Here is an 11,848-nt window from a genome sequence, read left to right on the forward strand (position 1 = left end):
AATATATTTTATTCAATAAGATATGGAATAATATTTATCTTTCAACTCCAATAACTGGCTTTCAGGACAATAACTGCTTATCAACCAAGCATTACAAGAGTAGGAAAGGTTGTACATTTTAATATCTGACCCGAGGGTTGTCATTTTAGCATCTCTACATTTGGTATTAAGAAGTGTGCAGACTTCAATCCAAGAAATCACTCCGATTCGGTAGTTATGGCAAATGATGGTATCAAATCGTGTTTTAAAGTTCTAGCTGAGAGAAGCATATTGCAAGAAGTTGAGGAAGGAAAAGACTAGTGTTGAAGTGTACCCTATGAAACATTTACACTGGATTGTCTATTACCAGAATGGGAATCAAGCTCATGCCTGAGTTTACTCACCTCATAAAAATATGTAAATGCCAAGTGGATGCTTTTTTTTTTTAATTGCCTCAAAACATCTAAATTGAAAAAAATCAGGGTGAAAGTCAATCTGTAAGGTATGACCTCAAGTTGTTGGTCTGAATCTGGGTGTATTCAGGGTTGAACATGGCGTCTCCAGTTTTCATGCCTTGATGTAGTTGGTATCCCACGGCAGCCACTTGGAAGGAGAATTGCATTTTTGATGGCTGTGTGGTCCTTTGGAGGGAAGAACATGGATTTCATGAAGTAGAGTGAATCAAATTCTCAACTTCCTGCACAGCTTAGCTTCTTGTCATTCACCTCAGGTAATTATCAAAAACAAAGAATCCACTATGTTATTTTTCTATGTGCTTTGATGAACATTTATTCCATATCTGCTTCCTACCCTCTTTCGCCCCAGAAATCTCATGTCGATGTAGAGACAAAGGGCTGTCATAGCACTGACATGATTGAATTGGTATTTGGTGGTTTCACCCCAGAAACCAAGGGGTCCGGAACTCCTGCTGGTAAAAAGCACTAATTTATCTGCTTTTAGTTTTGCTCACCAGGAAGTCCCCGCTCCCGGGCAGAGAGCATAGCACTACACACAAGCTACTTCCTGTCAGGCAGTTTATTGCTTGATTGTGTCAGCTATTGCTGACCTGCATGAGTGGGTCAGGCAGCAGGTAAAACACAAAGATATCTGCCTTCCAACAGGCACATGTCTCCTCAACATCTGTGGTATTACCATTAAGCGTGCCCAATGCGGCCATTTTTATTATTCCCTGGTATTTTGTTTGTTTGTTTGTTTTCTAAATGTTAGTCTGAGCTTTCGTTACAAAAATTCTCCATTGTAGTTGACTTTCTCTGTTCAGCCCCACACCCCTTTATTATTCTTTTTGGCATATTAGAAAGTGAAAAAAACTGGTGTTGGAATCATCTGATTTGAATTCAAATCCCAGTTGGGCAACTTACTAGCTGTTTGATCTTAAGTAAACTCATCTCTCTGAGCCGCAGTTTCTTTGTTGTGAATGCCTGCCTTGAAGGGGCTATGATAGAGATAAATGAAATGATAAATGTTAAAGGACTGCCCTCAGGTCTGACTCACAGTAGGTGCACTTGCTTCCCTCAGGGGAGGGAAAAAAAAGAAACAACTAAACTTTTAGGTTATATTATCCTCTCAAAAGTAAACAGAGGGGAGTGTTGCTTGTTGGTTCATTTATTTACTTATTACTGCACAGGAAGGGGAGATGGGAAGGAGGAAGTGTGGTTAGGAGAGATCGTGCATTAACCCCTTTGGGAATTGTTCTAAGTGTGTGTTTTGTGTACGCTACTTATATCTTCTTAGAGTCCCCATTTTAAAAGCACGTCCTTTCTTTGCTTTGGCACCACACAAGACGGTAACAATAGGATTAAAAGGAGTGTATCTGGTTTAAGATTTGTCTTGAAGCTTTACGGAAGCCAAAAGGAGGTGTTATATTCCCAGCTTAGCGGGGGAGCACTTGGCACAGGAAATCTCAACCTCAAATCCTTGGCTGTCCTCCACAGATTTGAGGTTGCTTTGTTGTGTGTGTACCTTTGTGTGTTGGTATTGGGGAGGAGGGTTGTGGGGGAGGCTTCGGAAGGGGGAGCGACTTAGGGGAAAGTGAATGGAGTGGGGACATCTGATAAAGAGATGTCTGGGTTAGGATCAGATCCTGATTCTTGTGCCCTGGCTGACAGTCTTGGGCACAAATGTCATCTACCAACCTCAGCAGGTCTCACTTTGAGCAAGTTCTTCAGCCATAAGACAGTTGATTTATCTGTAGAGGGGGTAAGAAAATATATCTCAGGGAAGTCAAATGAGAAACTATGTATCAAGCATATAGACCAATGACTGTTCTTTACTTAACATATGCTAATTTCCTTTTATAACGTAGCTTCTTACTTTATATCCTGAAAGAATGGCACTTGGGAGAATCACACGTGATCTTGATTCCCCATGTGAAGTTTGAGCAGTGCAAAAACCACCTTAGACTGGACGCTTTTCCATAGAGAAGCTTCCTTCCTATTCAGTGAAATGCTTTGGACCATATATCCTGATCAGATGTTCAAACCATGATTCTGTGCATCCCACTTGGCTCTCCTTCTTGTGTGTATGAAAATGAGCAGTCCCATTCAATATCAAGACCAAGTCAGGAGCACCTGGGTGGCTCAGTTGGTTAGCGTCAGATTCTTGCTTTCCACTCAGGTCATGATCTTGCAATCATGAGATGGAGCCCCGTGTTGGGCTCTGTGCTCAGGACAGAATCTGCTTCAGATTCTCTCTCCCTCTGCTCTTCCCTCCACTTTTACCCCTCCCCGCCAAGGCATGCTCTTGCTCTCTCTCTCGCTCTGTCTCTCAAATAAAAAAAGGCCAAAGTCAACCCTCATTTGACCACATGGTTCCAATGGAATGGTAGCTTATTGAATATTCATTTAATGATTTATTGAGAAGCCACTGAATGTCAGGCATTGTTCTAGATGTTGAGACTATAGTAGAAAATAAGATATACAAACTTTCTGGGCTTCGGGGCTCATATGCCAGTGATGGAAGCAAACAGACTATCACATATATACATGAAGTGGTGTCTGGTAGTGGGATAAAATTCTCACAGGAAAACTCATGGGGTAGTATGATAGAGACTCAAATAGAATGGGTGTGTTATAGACAGGAGGGTCATAGAAGTTCCCTCTGAAGAGGTGATGTGTCTGAACAGAGATTTCAATGAAGTGAAGGAGAAATCTAGGCGAAGATTTAGAGGAAGACTATTTCAGAAAGAAAGGGGCCAGCCTGAGATTGAAAAAGAGTAGCACAAAGAACACTACCTGGGGGGCTGGAAAGAACAGATGCAGGAGAAGGGGAGATCAGTCAGGTAGGACGTGGGTCATATAGGTAGTCAGGAGCCAGGGAATAGTTAGTCTCGTAAACTGGCTTAAATTAATTTAGATTTTATTCTGAATGTGACACGAAGCTCTCGATGGGTTTTGCACTCATCAGTGATGGATATGGTTATTTATTTTATATTTTGTTGAAGCTTTTCTGGCTACTGTATGTAGAGTCTACTGTGAGTGATCAATGCTGTACAAATATAATTTTAAGTAATGTTTAATCAATGTGGTGTGATTCCACGGTGAGCGTGATAGTAACAGATTGGATTTTACCATCTACTCCTTACTAGTGGGCTGACTCTAGTTAAGGTACCAACCTTTGAGCTTCGATGTTCCCATCAATTAATTGGGAAGGTCACCCATCCACAGGGCTATAGCAAGAATGTAATAAGGGACATATATGAAATGTCTAATGATATAAAACACTTAAAAATGTTAATCCCCCTTTTTTTCTCACCTCAAATAATTATTCAGTCAGTTAAGCTAGCTAGCTTTTACCTCAGGGAAGGTGCTTCAATCATTACTGTGTGCCTGAAATCTTGCTCCCACCCTGGGAGGACTCCCTGCTGGGAAGGGGAGTGGGAAAAAGGGCAAAAGAGCAGGACAGAACCAGTTATTGCTGCCTAATGACGCCTGTAGCAAGTAAGTAAGGGGGAGACTCAATGAAGAGAGAGTGACCGCACTCACTGGAGTCACCAGAGATGGTTTCAGAGCCCTTGGGAACTTCAGAAGAGCCGCTGAAGACAGAGAGGCTGTGGGTGGCTTTTAGTCCACATGTGGAGAAAGAAATAATTCTTGATTGACAGGATGTGGGACAAATTATCTAGAAGAAGAGTATTAGGTTGGGAGTGGTAGAAGGTAATGTTGGAAATATATGATAGGTCCCAGCTAGGGAGGCCCTGGGATACTAGGTGAAGCTGTTCTATCTTCATCCTCCATGACCATTCCCAACAGTGGACAAAAATACCTGGAGTCAGAAACTGCTCCATCCGTATGTTGCCCAGCTAAGGAGGGCCTGATTGCCCTCACATCCCATAGTGTTAGGGGAGTCTATCACTTTGTTGGAAGAGCCATGTCTCTTATTCTGAAGTGTTTAATGTATGGAGGAGTTGCCAGGTGGAACACTATGTGGCCAGCAAAGGTTGGGGAAAGAGAGGTTAGAAGAGCACGTAAATGAAGTAAGAGGCACATATTTTGGCTACCATGATGGGGAAAGCACAACCATGATAGTACGTGGGTAATTTTTTTTTTAAGATTTTATTTATTTACTTTAGAAAGAGACAGGGAGAGATGCAGAGACAGAAGGAGAGAAAATCAAAGCAGACTCCATGCCCAACATGGAGCCCAATGTAGGACTGGATCCCACGACCCCGAGATCAAGAGCTAAGCTAAAATCAAGAGTCGCTTAATCAACTGAGCCACCCAGTTGCCCCAACCATGAGGATGTTATGATAGATTTCAGCAAGACAAATGGTTCAGCTCTATGAAATTGTGGATGGTGAAGAGAATAGCCAAAAGATCCCTGGTTTCATTTCTCAGGTGTATGTCTCTCATCACTAGGTCAAAAACATCTCGGTTTCTCCTAATACAAACTTCAAGGGGCTATGTACTGCTGGACTGACATCCACCTGCTAATAGGTATCTAGAAAATCCATTTTCTATTATATTTGTTAATAAATCTTAGTAAAGCATGAATTATAAAGAAATGTAGTGTCTTAGCTAAAAGAAATCAATAATGCTTTTAAACACAAACTCATTAGTATTAAAGATTATTCCCATTTTTCATTATATTGAGAAAGAAAGGAAATGATAATCATATCAATGCATGCCATCCATCGAATGAACATGATGTCAAAGGTATTGTTTAAAAAATTAAAATGTTTCATACAAATCAGATATTATTTATTTATTTACTCCCCATTCCCCCCCAACATTCCTTTTACTCCCCCATGCATGATTCTTTCCAAAGAATACGAGACAGCTTAAAAAATGCATACAATTTACTAAGACAAAAATAAAGAAATCAGAGAGACATATATTACTATTAAAAATAATGTGCCGTATAAATGATAAAAGGAACAATTAATATATCATGTTCTTTAATAGCGGTTGCTTTTCATCCTATAATCTAAAGTACTCTATAGATATCAACCTATTAATAGTCCTGTTATCTTTGCCCAGGTAATTCATTTTGGAGAGGATTAATATTCAATAAGATACCAAGTAATATGAGATTATCATAGAAACAATAAATATTCTGGAAAACAGTGTTCTATCTTTTAGGCCATTTTCACAAATCATATAAGAATGATAATAATAATTCTTAACCTAACAAGGAAACCAAACTGGAGTATTGTCTGTGCATGCCAACTCGGTTTCACTCACACTTATTCACACTTATTCACACAGACACACAGGCTTCTGTCTTCAGTGCACGTAAATATACGCATACTTGCTTTGTGTAGAGAGACAAAGATATTCCCAGAAGGCAAACTATGGAAGGAGGGGATCGTGTTTCTTAGTTCGTCTGCTGTGCAAGTCAGTACTGCCCCAGACAACTAGACGAATGGCCTTTTGCCAAGCAGGATTGGATCCCTGGGCAGCAGCTACTTGTCCCCACCTGTGACCACACCCCCGAGGCAATTGTAACAAGCACTGGGTTTCCTTGCAAGTCAAGGTGTAAGGGTGAGGTTACCCATGTCACCTGGTGAGAAGAGCCAGGGATCCTGCTAATCCTTTTACAAGGGATGCAAATCCGCAAGCATCTCAATGCCAACCTGGTCATTCAGTGGATTTAGCGGATTCATTGCATAAAAGAACACAATCCAAAAAAAAAAAAAAAGAAGAAGAAGAAAAGAGACCACAACAACAACACACAATTAGCAGAGATCTCCCCAGACATCAAAACATTTTTTTTTAAAGGATTCAAAAATCGTAGTGGTAGATTTTGCATCCTACATAATCCCACGTCCAATATTTATTGCAAAGTATTACTATGGTTTTTTTTTTGTTGTTGTTGTTCCTGGTTGTTATTTAAAAGAGAAAATTTCATTAAACAAACCATGGATGTAAAATATGAAGTCGAGATCACCTACTGCCAAGGAGAAGCCAAACATCACTAAAAAGGATTAGTTTCTTTCACTGTCTAAAAATTTTTCATGGAAGACCTCGGCTGGCCTTTTGATATTAAAACTTCCTAACAAGTATTACACAGGAGTTTTAAATTAGAACTTGCTGTCACCGAGACGGTTATAAACTGTTAAATATGTCCTTTCTATGCTAAGCTCCTGTAAAGTATGCACATGGCCATGGCCGAGACCCTCTTCCTGACAAGTAGCAGAGTGAGATCACAGAGACTGGTTGCACGCTGCCTGCAAGGCAATGCAGGTGGCCCGTGAAATGTGTGTGTGTTCATGTGTGTGTGCGCACATGTGTGTGCATGTTCAAAATAAGCCACATTTCTCTGCTTCTCAAATCATGTAGTTCCCTCCATGAAAACTTCTCATGGAAATGCACGTTACAGTTTTCAGTGATATCTGCAAACCAAAGAATGGTATTCAAACTAACTTGGCATCCATCAGGACTCATTTAACATTAACTTTTCTCCAATCACAAGAACTTTAAAAAAATCATTCTATGTCATCATGATCCATAAGATGTATCATTATCCATAAGGCGTCATAATTTTATTTTTTGAGATTTTAGTTATTCATTTGAGAAAGAGAGTGCACAAGCCAGGGGGAGGGGCAGAGGGAGAAGCAGACTCCCCACTGAGCAGGAAGCCTGACCCAGGACTCGATCCCAAGACCCTGGGACCATGACCTGAGCCGAAGACAAATGCTCAATGAACTGAGCCACCCCGGCACCCCAGTATCATAATATTACTGACTAAAAAAGTGAGACATCACTTAAAACATTATTTTCCTGTTATCATTATTTTTCACGAAACAGAAAAAGTGATACGTGAGGTCAATGGCCACATCACAGAAAAGGAGGGAGGGGTAGAGAAAAAGGAAAGTCAACCTCCCACTTTTTTTCATTCCCATGTTTCATTTTGCTTGTTTTATAATATTTTCCAACAACAAATAGCTCCTTCAAAAGTTCATTCTGGAGGTTGCATAATGGACTCTGCTTTCTCCTATCTGACTAGTGGAGTCCATAATTAGTGCTTAATTATAGTTTATATGGCCACTTTGGCCAAGAAGAAAAGAGCTCCTTTGTTAGAGTCAATGAAGTATTTAAAGCTATGCCCAGGACAGGGATGGGTTTATTAAACACTTGGGTAAGCAATAATAAACTTACATTGATCAGGCAATTCAATAGATCTTTTTTATGTGCTGCTTTAAAAAAAAAAAAGTCCAGGTAGAATTGAAAATAACTAGAAATCCTGTTGAATACGCTAAGAGTAGTAACCAACAAGCTACAAAGCCCATATACTAGGAGGAGTGTAATCTCTCCTCTCAAGAAAAACTAACTGTCCAAAAACGTGAGATATTCCTGCTTTATACTGACTTTGTCAATAGGAATGGACATGTTTTATATTATATAATAAGTGATATGCTTTGAGAACCAGGCACAGGTTCAGCACTTTCCTTGTCTGTAAAGGTTAAATAAGTTGCCCAAGGTCATAGAACAAGAATTCAAATCAAGGCAGTTTTGTTGCACAATAAACAAATTGATTTTTACCTTCTTCCGCTTAAAAAGTTTGTTGCTTGTGTGAACGTTAGCCTTTTATAATTTTTAAATTTACTTTTCACTGGCCAACCTTCTGGAATTAAGCCTTGCTGGGAGAGAGAATCCCCTTCTTACTACAGAAGCTAGAGAAAGTGGCTTTTCCTTTTCCTAGCTTCTCCTGCAGCAAGGAAAAGTCCATGTGTCCCAAGCCAGCTAGTAGCATTCAGAGACGAACTAGGAGCCAGACGATGCGTAACAGGGGGAGCAGAGGTTCATTCATTTGCTGCTGCAGGTAGTGGCAGTGACATCCTATTTCCCGGTAGAGAGGGCTGGAGCGCCGGTAATGGGGTCCACGGGATAGGGGGCAGCTCTGGGGGCATGCACAACGTGATCAACAGGGCCAGAGCTACAGCGTTGCTGGCCTGGTCCTGGCTGCTGCCTGCCTTCTTTAAGCTTCTGTGTTCTGAGACCGCTTCTCCATGTTCCCTGTTTCAACCCACCAGAGCTACTTTGTTGCTTACAACGTCGATCTCTGATAAACAATAATAAGTTGATGTTTTCCTTTCTTTAAGCACTGCGCACAATAATCGGGTTTGCTGCATTTTGCAATACAAGATGAATTTCCAATCTGGACTTGGAGAGTGACATTGAAAGCTTTAGCGTTGCTGGACTGCCCCTCACCCCTGCACCTCCAGCTCCAAACACGTGTGGATCAAGGCAAGTCTGCGCACCATCTGTTGGGAGGGACGGGGGGGCAGCCGCATTGTCATACTTGTTAGTTCTCTCCTGGGAGCAGTGCTCAAAGCCCAGGGTTAAAACCAAAATGAAACCGGGCAACATAACATACAAACTGCCCCCTGCTGCTTCTTTTGTCCCCTATCACAGTTTTTAGTCACAAAAATAGTCACCACCACGACCTCTACAATACGCCGGCCTGCATTCCTTCCTTCCTTCCTTCTCCCCATCTATTACCTTGAATGGGCCCTGGCCTGGCCCCCCGGGCAGCTTAGCAGGTAATGTGGAGCAGAGAGTCATGGAGTAATCATAAAAACCCACAATCTGAAATGTGACAGGCGCTCGGAAGGAAGAGTCCTGGTCGTTTGCGCATGTGTGATGGAAGGCAGGCTCTGAAGTGATGGGGACTGTCAGAGGTCAGAGTCGGAAGAAGCCTTAGTTGGATAAGCATGCAGGGCGGGGGCATCTCCATGATCATGAAACAAATTACTGCGAATTTTGTGATTTAAAACAGTATGTATTTCTTACAGTTCTGGCGGTCAGAAGTCTAAAACGGCTTTCACTGGGTTACAGTCGAGATGTCAGCAGGGGTAGTTTCCTCTTGAGACTCCGGGGAAGAATCCATTTTCTTGCCTTTCCCCTCTTCTAGAGGCCACTCCTGTTCCTCGGCACATGGCTGCTTTCTTCATTTTCATCGTCAGCAGCGTAGCATCTTCTCTCGTCTCTGACCTCTGCCTCCACTCCTTACATCTTCCCTTACTGTGGCCCTCCTGCTTGCTGCTCACAAGGACCCTTGTGATTACCTTGCACTCTCCTGAATAATCCAGCATAATCTCCTTATTTATCTCAAAACCCTTAACTTCGTCACATCTGCAAAGCCCCTTTGACCATGTAAGGTGACATAATCATAGAAGCCAGAGAGTAGGCAGTGAATGGGGGCATTCTGGGTAGACGGAACATCTGTGCAAAGGCACTGAGGTAGTGTGGAACGTGGTGCAGAGGAGCAATTGAGGAAAGCCAAATTGGAGAAAATTGGGAAGAGTGTGGCATAAAGAAGAAATAAAAAGCACCCAATGCACCAAGAAAGTTTGGTTGAGGGCTTTTCTATGTATTATAATCACAGGAGCCAAGATTCCATTTGCAGTGTGTGTGTGTGTGTGTGTGTGTGTATTTGCATTATATATATTTGCATTATATAGATATATTTCTATTATTTAAATATTTTATTTTAATCAGGGACCACAAGAAGTTGTCTTGCTCGGATATGTTTCCTGATATCTGATTTGCATGTTAAAGATGGCTGTGAGTCCAGAATGGAGGGCGGATTGGCACACAGCATGAGAAGAGGCAGAAGGACCAATGAAGACTGAGCACAGAATATTCCAAGAAAAAGACAGGAAGTCAGACTCCAGGATACTTTCAGAGAATCAAAATGTGAGATGGAGCATCTCCTTCACACGACTTCCAGTCTCAAGTCATCCCAACTGTGGTGAGGAGTGTCTGAACAGAAGCAGGACTTTCAAAATCATGGTTAGTGAGGCAGGATCCAGCTCTGGTTCACAGAAGACATAGTTGATCTCCCAAGTTAAATTAGTTTCTTTTATTATATATGTTTGTGAGTCCTTATTCCTTGCCTCACATTACTTAGTGTGATTTTTTTATTTATTTAAGAGATTAATATCTGTCTATTCCACTAGGCTATAATTTTCATGAAGACAGGACTCTTACCTATTTTTTCATTAATATAACCACCATCTTGCACAGAATTGGACATATAATGATAAATATAAACATATGTTTATTTAATGAGTGAATTTACTTGTGGCTCAGAAAATCATAGTAACCTTCAAACTAGGTTAGAGGTCAATAACCTTTTATGTTAAAGCCAGGTAATTAATATTTCAGGCTCTGTAAACCTATAGTCTCTGTACCAACAATTTATTCTACTGTTCTAGCATGAAGACAGTCATAGAGAGTCTGTAAGCAAATGGGCATAGCTCTGTTCCAATAAATTTTTTTTTAATATTTAATTTATTTATTTATTTGGGAGAGAGATCACAGTAGGCAGATAGTCAGGCAGAGTGGGGGGGGGGGGGGGAAGCAGGCTCCCCGCTCAACAGAGAGCCCGATGCAGGGCTCGATCCTGGGACCCTGAGATCATGACCAGAGCCAAAGGCAGAGGCCCAACACACTGAGCCACCCAGGTGCCCCTGTCCCAATAAAATTTTATCAACAAATACAAGTTGTAGGCTACATTTAGCCTGAGAGCTTACTTTGCATATCCCCGATGTAGGGTACAGAGTTTTAAATAATTCTATGTAAAGAGTATTACATTTTTCTTTTTGATCATTTTTCAACCTTTGACAAGGTTAAAAATGTCTCCAATTCAAGTTACTAAATAGTACATTTAACATGTCCATCTTTATAACAACCATATTCATATTTTAGAGGCTCTCACACTTGCCCCTAGAACAAAGGCTAGATGTTTTCTTTTATTCTCGTCACTGAATGCTCATATTTGGTGGTTTCCTAAAACAAAGGAGGTCAACACTGAGGATACAGAGGGTATTACTATCCCCAAATGACAGTTCTTCAGTGACACTAAACTGATTAAAAACACTGTTTCAGTAATATCACTGTTCATAGATGTCAACTTTCTCTCACTTCAATGGGTAAAGAATCTACTTCCCCACCCTGTGACCAAATTACTTGCTTTGGCAGGTGCTTCAAACTGTTGGGTGTCAATTCCAAGAAGAAATTTTAAGACACAGGCTGTACTTCCCTTCTCTTGGTCTGTGGGCTCATTAATATTTTAGATAGAGGCTAGTCTATGAGCCGGAGCTCAAACAGAAGACAACCTGCGTCATGGATTTGTAATGGAAGTGAGAAATACATTTGTTTTATTTGAAAACCTTTGCAATCATGGGGTCAATTTTTATTGCAACAATATCCTAGCCTATCCTGATTAATAAACTAGAAACCTCCCTACTCAAACATCAGACATCATTGTTGGAAAAGCCACTGTTGATGAGGAATAACTATAGTCTACATCGATGTAAAAAGGATCTGAATTATGGTCAGTAAGAGCATGATCAGGTTAAATTGAATGGGTGGGCAAGCTATATAGCAAATGTGAAACTGTGTTT

Source organism: Lutra lutra, chromosome 7 (genome assembly GCF_902655055.1).
Source record: "Lutra lutra chromosome 7, mLutLut1.2, whole genome shotgun sequence".
Lineage (NCBI taxonomy): Eukaryota > Metazoa > Chordata > Mammalia > Carnivora > Mustelidae > Lutra > Lutra lutra.